This window comes from Salvelinus sp. IW2-2015, unplaced genomic scaffold, assembly GCF_002910315.2.
Source record: "Salvelinus sp. IW2-2015 unplaced genomic scaffold, ASM291031v2 Un_scaffold820, whole genome shotgun sequence".
NCBI classification, from domain to species: domain Eukaryota; kingdom Metazoa; phylum Chordata; class Actinopteri; order Salmoniformes; family Salmonidae; genus Salvelinus; species Salvelinus sp. IW2-2015.
The window spans coordinates 124,220-134,218 of record NW_019942622.1 but is presented as its reverse complement, the minus strand read 5'-3'; the positions used below and the strand labels follow the sequence as shown (position 1 = coordinate 134,218).

The 9,999-nt window shown below is 45.7% G+C and overlaps 1 pseudogene; it reads right to left on the bottom strand.

Annotated features, from left to right (window-relative positions):
• The window catches only part of LOC112068992 (epidermal growth factor receptor substrate 15-like 1), a 68,999-nt pseudogene that overhangs the window by 25,232 nt on the left and 33,768 nt on the right, over positions 1-9,999 (bottom strand).

Sequence of the window (9,999 nt, the reverse complement as noted above, 5' to 3'; positions counted from 1 at the left end):
CCCTACGCAGTGCCACCATAATCCCTACGCAGTGCCACCTATTCCCTACGCAGTGCCACCTATTCCCTACGCAGTGCCACCTATTCCTCTACGCAGTACCACCTATTCCCTACGCAAGTGCACCTATTCCCCTACGCAGTGCCACCTATTCCCTACGCAGTGCCACCTATTCTCGACGCAGTGCCACCTATTCTCTGCGCAGTGCAACCTATTCCCTACGCAGTGCCACCTAATCCCTAACGGCAGTGCCACCTATTCCCTACGCAGTGCCACCTATTCCCTACGCAGTGCCACCTATTTCTACGCAGTGCCACCTATTCCCTACGCAGTGCCACCTATTCCCCTACGCAGTGCCACCTATTCCCGACGCAGTGCCACCTATTCTCGACGCAGTGCCACCATATTCCCTACGCAGTGCCACCTATTCCCTACGCAGTGCACCTATTCCCTACGCAGTGCCACCTATTCCCTACGCAGTGCCACCTATTCTCTACGCAGTGCCACCTATTCCCTAGCAGTGCACCTATTCCCTACGCAGTGCCACTATTCCCTACGCAGTGCCACCTATTCCCTACGCAGTGCCACCTATTCCCTACGCAGTGCCACCTATTCCCTACGCAGTGCCACCTATTCCCTACGCAGTGCCACCTATTCCCTACGCAGTACCACCTATTCCCTACGCAGTACCACCTATTCCCTACGCAGTGCCACCTATTCTCTACGCAGTGCCACCTATTCCCTACGCAGTGCCACCTATTCCCTACGCAGTACCACCTATTCCCTACGCAGTGCCAGGAGTTAGTTTGGAAAGAATTAGTTAGTTAGTAGTTAGTTAGTTAGTTAGTTAGAAGGAGGAGGAGTTGTTTTAGATATTTAGTTAGGAGGAGTTAGTTAGTTGGAAGGAGGAGGAGTTAGTTAGATATTTAGTTAGGAGGAGTTAGTTGGTTAGAAGGAGGAGAGTTAGTTAGTTAGAAGGATTAGAGGTTGAGGTAAGTAACAGTTTGTAGCATCAGTTTTTCAGAACGATTCATTTGTGGTCTAACACTGTCTTATTAAACTTGTGTGAGTGCCCGTGTGTGTGTATGTGAGTGTGTGTGTGTGTGTCATGTTAGTACTTCCCTTTTTCTCTCCTGCTCAGTGTGGTCGTCTTGTGAGGGTGCGGGGCCCTCAGTTTTCTTCTCCTTTCGAAGGAGCTGGTAAACAGGAAAAGCTGTTGGAACAGATAAGGTCTGTTTTTTGCTTGAGCACAGACTGATTACTGATACGGATTGTATAGTTTACCATCCAAACCCAGTGTCCAGATTAAGATAGGAATTAACCAGTGGCTAGAATGGATGACCAGCAGGTTAAAGTTAGCCTGCCGGCAGGTCAAAGTTAGGCTGCCGGCAGGTCAAAGTTAGGCTGCCAGCAGGTCAACAGAAAGGTGTGAGAATCTGAAGGTGTGTGGTCTCCCCACCTCTACCTCAAGTGTGTGGTCTGACCACCTCTACCTCAGTGTGTGGTCTGACCACCTCTACCTCAGTGTGTGGTCTGACCACCTCTACCTCAGTGTGCGGTCTGCCACCTCTACCTCAGTGTGCGGTCTGCCCACCTCTACTCAGTGTGTGGGTCTGCCCACCTCTACCTCAGTGTTGTTCTGCCCAGGTCTACCTCAGTGTGTGGTCTGCCCACCTCTACCTCAGTGTGTGTTCTGCCCAGGTCTACCTCAGTGTGTGGTCTGCCCACCCTCTACCTCAGTGTGTGGTCTACCCACATCTACCTCAGTGTGCGGTCTGACCACCTCTACCTCAGTGTGTGTTCTGCCTATTAGAGTTGACACGGGAGTGAAAATTCAGTCCTTTCTAATAACCCCGGAATTTTTCCTGTCCCTTCCTGAGAAAAATCACTCCGTCCCGTCCTCATTTTTGCACACACAAATATGTAGGCTATTGTGTTTGTTTAGGACGTATTGAAAATCATTTCAGTAATGCAATATACGACTGTGATATGTGGTTGTCTTACCTATTTTAGTTAAATGTACTGAATGTGGGCCGTCTCTCTGGATGAGAGTGTATTCTATATGACCTGGATGTAGATCATTAAGGCTGGAGGATGAGGACAGAGACCACAGCAGGATGGTCTGCTCAGCACAGCACTGGCATCAAACTGTAGCTTACAGCTGAGCACCGAGCACATTAAACTGTAGTCTATGGCTGAGCGCTGAGCACATTAAACTGTAGCCTACAACTGAGCACATTAAACTGTAGCCTACGGCTGAGCACACTAAACTGTAGTCTACGGCCTGAGCACTGAGCACATTAAACTGTAGCCTACGGCTGAGCACTGAGCACATTAAACTGTAGGCCTACGGATGAGCACTGAGCACATTAAACTGTAGCCTACGGCTGAGCACTGAGCACATTAAACTGTAGTCTACGGCTGAGCACTGAGCACACTAAACTGTAGCCTACAGCTGAGCACATTAAACTGTAGCCTACGGCTGGCGCTGAGCACATTAAACTGTAGCCTACGGCGGAGCACTGAGCACATTAAACTGTAGCTTACAGCTGAGCGCTGAGCACATTAAACTGTAGCCTACGGCTGAGCACTGAGCACATTAAACTGTAGCCTACGGTTGAGCACATTAAACTGTAGCTTACAGCTGAGCGCTGAGCACATTAAACTGTAGCTTACAGCTGAGCGCTGAGCACATTAAACTGTAGCTTACAGCTGAGCGCTGAGCACATTAAACTGTAGCCTACGGCTGAGCACTGAGCACATTAAACTGTAGCCTACGGTTGAGCACATTAAACTGTAGCCTACGGCTGAGCACTGAGCACATTAAAACTGTAGTCTACGGCTGAGCACTGAGCACATTAAACTGTAGTCTACGGCTGAGCACTGAGCACATTAAACTGTAGTCTCTACGGCTGAGCACTGAGCACATTAAACTGTAGCCTACGGCTGAGCACATTAAACTGTAGCCTACGGCTGAGCACTGAGCACATTAAACTGTAGCCTACGGCTGAGCACTGAGCACATTAAACTGTAGCTTACAGCTGAGCACTGAGCACATTAAACTGTAACCTACAGCTGACCACTGAGCACATTAAACCGTAGCCTACGGCTGAGCACTGAGCACATTAAACTGTAGCTTACGCTGAGCACTGAGCACATTAAACTGTAGCTTACAGCTGACCACTGAGCACATTAAACTGTAGTCTACGCTGAGCACATTAAACTGTAGCTTACAGCTGAGCGCTGAGCACATTAAACTGTAGTCTACGGCTGAGCACATTAAACTGTAGCTTACAGCTGACCACTGAGCACATTAAACTTAGTCTACGGCTGAGCACTGAGCACATTAAACTGTAGCCTACGGCTGAGCACATTAAACTGTAGCCTACGGCTGAGCACTGAGCACATTAAACGTAGCCTACGGCTGAGCACTGAGCACATTAAACTGTAACCTACAGCTGAGCACTGAGCACATTAAACTGTAGCTTACAGCTGAGCACATTAAACTGTAGCTTACAGCTGAGTACATTAAACTGTAGCCTACGGCTGAGCACTGAGCACATTAAACTGTAGCTTACAGCTGAGCACATTAAACTGTAGCCTACAGCTGAGCACTGAGCACATTAAACTGTAAGCCTACGGCTGAGCACTGAGCACATTAAACTGTAGCCTACGGCTGAGCACTGAGCACATTAAACTGTAGCCTACGGCTGAGCACTGACACACTAAACTGTAGCTTACAGCTGAGCACTGAGCACATTAAACTGTAGCCTACGGCTGAGCACTGAGCACATTAAACTGTAGCTTACGGCTGAGCACTGAGCACATTAAACTGTAGCCTACGGCTGAGCACTGAGCACATTAAACTGTAGCCTACGGCTGAGCACTGAGAGCACATTAAACTGTAGCCTACGGCTGAGCACTGAGCACATTAAAACTGTAGCCTATGGCTGAGCACATTAAACTGTAGCCTACGGCTGAGCACATTAAACTGTAGCCTACGGCTGAGCACATTAACTGTAGCCTACGCTGAGCACATTAAACTGTAGCCTACGGCTGAGCACATAGGAACATTTTACAGCACATTAACATTTACAACATATTTAGAAAAGCCTGAGCGGCGGGACTGCATAGTCTGTCAACCTATTTTAATTTCACTCTCACCTCTTCACCCCACTGGCTCCAGGTCATCTATAAGCCTTTGCTAGGTAAAGCTCCGCCTTAATCTCAGCTCACTGGTCACCATAGTAACACCCACCCGTAGCACGCGCTCTCCGCAGGTATATCTCACTGGTCATCCCCAAAGCCAACACCCCATTTGGCCACCTTTCCTTCAGTTCTCGCTGCCAATGACTGGAACGACTTGCAAGAATCGCTGAAGTTGGAGACTTATATCTCCCTCACTAACTTTAAACATCAGTTATCTGAGCAGCTCACCGATCGCTGCAGCTGTACATAGCCCATCTGTAAATAGCCCATCCAACTACCTACCTCCTCCCCATATTGTTTTATTAAACTTTTTTTGCTCTTTTGCACACCAGTATTTCTACTTGCACATCATCATCTGCACATCTATCACTCCATGTTTAATCTGCTAAATTGTAATTACTTCGCTACTATGGCCTATTTATTGCCTTACCTCCTTACTCCATTTGCACACACAATATAGATTGTTCTATTGTGGTATTGACTGTACGTTTGTTTATTCCATGTGTAACTCTGTGTTGTTGTTTTTGTCGCACTGCTTTGCTTTATCTTGGCCAGGTCACAGTTGTAAATGAGAACTTGTACTCAACTGGCCTACCTGGTTAAATGAAGGTGAAAAAAAAAGTTATCACGGGTTTAGTTAAATAAACAAACGATTGGGCGGTAAGATTGTTAGGTGTGGAGAAGCTGTGCCGCTTTAGGACACTTGTCCCACTCTCTGGTTGGTAAACTATTTGGTTAAACCGCAGCATTTTTTTACAAGCCGTGTACTCGGTTTCTTCCTTGTACACTGACGTAGGTTGGCATCTGACTGAGGTAGCCTAATGACTGGCAACAACTGGAGCGAGGCGCGAGTGAGGGAAGTCACCATTTATTATTTATTTAAACTGTATTAGGACACAGTTGTTTTTATGAAATGCTCCACAAATGACGTATTTCCGCCCCAGAAAACTCACCTTAAACTCAAACTATTCCTGTAGGCTGTTGGTCCTGTCCTGTAGACTGTTGTCCTGTCCTGTAGACTGTTGGTCCTGTCCTGTAGACTGTTGATCCTGTCCTGTAGACTGTTGATTCCTGTCCTGTACTGCCCGTTCCTGTAGACTGTTGGTCCTGTCCTGTAGACTTTTGGTCCTGTCCTGTAGACTGTTGATCCTGTCCTGTACTGCCCGTTCCTGTAGACTGTTGGTCCTGTCCTGTAGACTTTTGGTCCTGTCCTGTAGACTGTTGATCCTGTCCTGTAGACTGTTGATCCTGTCCTGTACTGCGTTCCTGTAGACTGTTGGTCCTGTCCTGTAGACTGTTGATCCTTGTCCTGTACTGCCATTCCTGTAGACTGTTGATCCTGTCCTGTAGACTGTTGATCCTGTCCTGTAGACTGTTGATCCTGTCCTGTACTGCCCGTTCCTGTAGATTGTTGATCCTGTCCTGTAGACTGTTGTTTTCTGTCCTTGTAGACTGTTGATCCTGTCCTGTAGACTTTTGATCCTGTCCTGTAGACTGTTGATCCTGTCCTGTAGACTGTTGTCCTGTCCTGTACTGCCGTTCCTGTAGACTGTTGATCCTGTCCTGTAGACTGTTGATCCTGTCCTGTACTGCCGTTCCTGTAGACCAGGGGTGTCAAACTCATTCCATGGAGGGCCTAGTGTCTGCTGTTTTTTTTTTTCTTTCCTTCAGTTAAGACCTAGACAACCAGGTGATGGGAGTTCCTTACTAATTAGTGACCTGAATTCATCAATCAAGTACAAGGGTGGAGCGAAACACCACAGACACTCGGCCCTCCGTGGAATGAGTTTGACAGCTGTGCTGTAGACTGTTGGTCCTGTCCTGTAGAACTGTTGAGTGCCTGTCCTGTAGACTGTTGATCCTGTTCCTGTAGACTGTTGATCCTGTCCTGTAGACTGTGATCCTGTCCTGTAGACTGTTGATCCTGTCCTGTTAGGGAATAGGTGGCACTGTGTAGGGAATAGGTGGCACTGCGTAGGGAATAGGTGGCACTGCGTAGGGAATAGGTGGCACTGCGTAGAGAATAGGGTGCCATTGAAGACACAGCCACAATAAACAAGAGACTGACTACAGAACTTGGATTCGTTTTTTAAAGAAAATGAATTCGATAAACCGATTTAATAATAGAAGCGTCTATTTTAGTCTTGTGGTATTACCCTAGAAAGGTGTTTTAAACCTAGCTTCTTCGCCTACGTTTTTACAGTTTATTTTCTGTTCCTTTGATTTAACTAAGAGTATCACTTGTTTTGTTTTTTGCTAACTAAAGGAAGAACTGTGTTTTATAAGTACCATCACATTGACTTCCTTCTCATATTAGTGTGAGCACAGAAACACGTGCATGACTGCTCACACACACACGCACTCACGCACACACCCACGCACAAACACGCACACCTACCATAAGGAGGCGCAGGCCTGTTAGGTGTGTTCTTCGGTGGCAGCACAGGGTTGATTGGTTTCTGCTCACAACGACCAGAATAAAGACAACAAAAAAAAACATCCAAAATTAAGTTTTTTTACAACAGAGGTACTATATTATACACAAGCTTTTAGTTAAGAGCCTACATCTCGTTGCCTTGACAGTCATACAGGGGGTTTACTGCAAGGCCTCGCTGGATTCAGGTGGAAAATAACATCATATCAATGGCAGTTATTTTATTTATATGGGAATATATTGATATAAAGCAGGACTTATATAGTATTTACATCCACAAAGCTTCCCGGTAACCTACCTTTTTAGACATTTCACTGAAGTCTGCAAATTCACTCTTTCCTCCAAAAGTGTTGCCACCGAAAGGGTCCACTGTTCTGAAGCCATCTATAACAGAACAACAACCATAAAAACACTTAATATGGAAACATCCAGGAAACAAACTAGCTACTGAAGCTGCCTGGGAAACCACACAGAGAGCATCCAGAGAAAAGGGTATGCAGTATTTACTAGGACTTTCCAAACCAAAATATTAGAGCTTGAAGACTGACGTACGCATCTGATTAACTAATTACAGAACTAAGCGGCGTTACCGTGAGCAGCACTGTGGTGAGTTACTGTGAGCAGCACTGAGCTGGGTTACTGTGAGCAGCACTGAGCTGGGTTACTGTGAGCAGCACTGTGGTGAGTTACTGTGAGCAGCACTGAGCTGGGTTACTGTGAGCAGCACTGAGCTGGGTTACTGTGAGCAGCACTGGAGCTGTGTTACTGTGAGCAGCACTGAGCTGGGTTACTGTGAGAGCAGCTGTGGTGGGTTAACTGTGAGCAGCACTGAGCTGGGTTAACTGTGAGCAGCACTGTGGTGGGTTACTGTGAGCAGCACTGAGCTGTGTTACTGTGAGCAGCACTGAGCTGGGTTACTGTGAGCAGCACTGTGGTGGGTTACTGTGAGCAGCACTGAGCTGTGTTTACTGTGAGCAGCACTGAGCTGGGTTACTGTGAGCAACACTGTGGTGGGTTACTGTGAGCAGCACTGAGCTGGGTTACTTGTGAGCAGCCACTGAGCTGTTTACTGTGAGCACACTGTGGTGGGTTACTGTGAGCAGCACTGGTGGTGGGTTTACTGTGAGAGCAGACTGAGCTGGGTTTGTGAGCAGCACTGAGCTGGTTACTGTGAGCAGCCCTGAGCTGGGTTACTGTGAGCAGCACTGAGCTGGGTTACTGTGAGCAGCACTGAGCTGGGTTACTGTGAGCAGACTGAGCTGGGTTACTGTGAGCAAGCACTTTGGTGGTTTTCAAACACTGCGGTATGCCTTGTTGACTTAACAAATACATTTCCAACTGTAGGTTTTCAGAAAAATAAATAAACCATTTTAATAAAATATTTGTTTGTTGGGTCGTTCCACCTCAAAAAACACAAGAAAAAGGACTGACCCCCACCATCTCAGATTGTTCTGGAATCGTTTCTGTAGTTAGTAAAACACCAGTCTCAACGTCAACAGTGAAGAGGCGACTCCGGGATGCTGGCCTTCAAAGAAAAAGCCATCTCTCAGACTAGCAAATAAAAAATAAAAGATTAAGACGGGCAAAAGAACACAGACACTGGACAGAGGAACTCTGCCTAGAAGGCCAGCATCCGCGGAGTCGCCTCTTCACTGTTGACATTGAGACTGGTGTTTTGAGGGTACTATTTAATGAAAGTGCTAGTTGAGAAGTTATGAGTGTTCTGTTTTCTCAAACTAGACACTCTAATGTACTTGTCCTCTTGCTCAGTTGTGCACCGGGGCCTCCCACTCCTCTTTCTATTCTGGTTAGAGCCAGTTTGCGCTGTTCTGTGAGGGGAGTAGTACACAGCGTTGTACGAGATCTTCAGTTTCTTGGCAATTTCTCACATGTAATAGCCTTCATTTCTCAGAACAAGAATAGACTGACGAGTTTCAGAAGAAAGTACTTTGTTTCTGGCCATTTGAGCCATTTTGGAACCTACAAATGCTGATGCTCCAGATACTCAACTAGTCTAAAGGACAGTTTTATTGCTTCTTTAATCAGCACTACAGTTATCAGCTGTGCTAACATAATTGCAAAAGGGTTTTCTAACGATCAATTAGCCTTTTAAAATGATAAACTTGTATTAGCTAACACAACGTGCCATTGGAACACAGGAGTGATGGTTGCTGATAATGGYCCTCTYTACGCCTATGTAGATATTCCATAAAAAATCTGCTGTTTCCAGCTACAATAGTCATTTACAACATTAACACTGTTTTCCTGATCAATGTGATGTTATTTTAAACMGACAAAAAAAAATGCAAAAACAAGGACATTTCTAAGTGGCCCCAAACTTTTGAACAGTAGTGTGTACACACCAAAAAATATATATGGGGGATTGGAAGTGATGCAGACAATTACATTGATGGAAGCTACAATCTATCTGCAATATTAAAGCTGATCTACCCCCTAAAAGATGTTTAAATAATAAACTCCAAGCGAGCTGTCATGTGCCTTTTACTGAGGAGTGGTCATCTCCCTGACCAAGACCGAGGCCCTTCTCCCCCGATTGCGCAGTTTGGCTGGGCGGCCAGCTCTAGGGAAGAGTCTTGGTGATTCCAAACATCTTCCATTTAAGACTGATGGAGGCCACTATGTTCTTGGGGACCTTCCATGCTGCAGAAATTTGTTGGTACCCTTCCCCATATCTGTGCCTCGACAGAATCCTGTCTCGGAGCTCTACGGAAAATTCCTTCGACCTCATGGCTTGGTTTTTGCTCTGACATGCACTGTCAACTGTGGGACCTTTATATAGACAAGTGTGTGCCTTTCCAAATCATGTCTAATCAATTAAATTTACCACAGGTGGACTCCAATCAAGTTGTAGAAACATCTCAAGGGATGATGGAAACAGGATGCACCTGAGCTCAATTTTAGTTCTCATAGCAAAGGATCTGAATACTTATGTAAATAAGGTATTTCTGTTTTTGAATTTTTTATAAATTTGCACAAATTTATAAAAATCTGTTTTCGCTTTGTCATTATGGGGCATTGTGWGTAGATTGATGAGGAAAATGTTTATTTCATCAATTTTAGAATAAGGCTGTAAAAAAAGTCAATGGGTCTGAATACCTTCCGAATGCACTGTAATTTGATATTTGAGAAATTAAGTTAATTAACTGCACCCAAATTGGCCATTTTAAATTTACAGTATTCAGACAATATTCAAACAATATAGRACCCAACATCCGAGTTGGACCAAACTTCATCCTACCAATGAGTAAGACATGAGGTATCCCATTTTTTGGGGTCAAAAGCCACCCACGGACCATCCACATCCTATGCCAATCGCAAACCAACAACTAGTATACAGT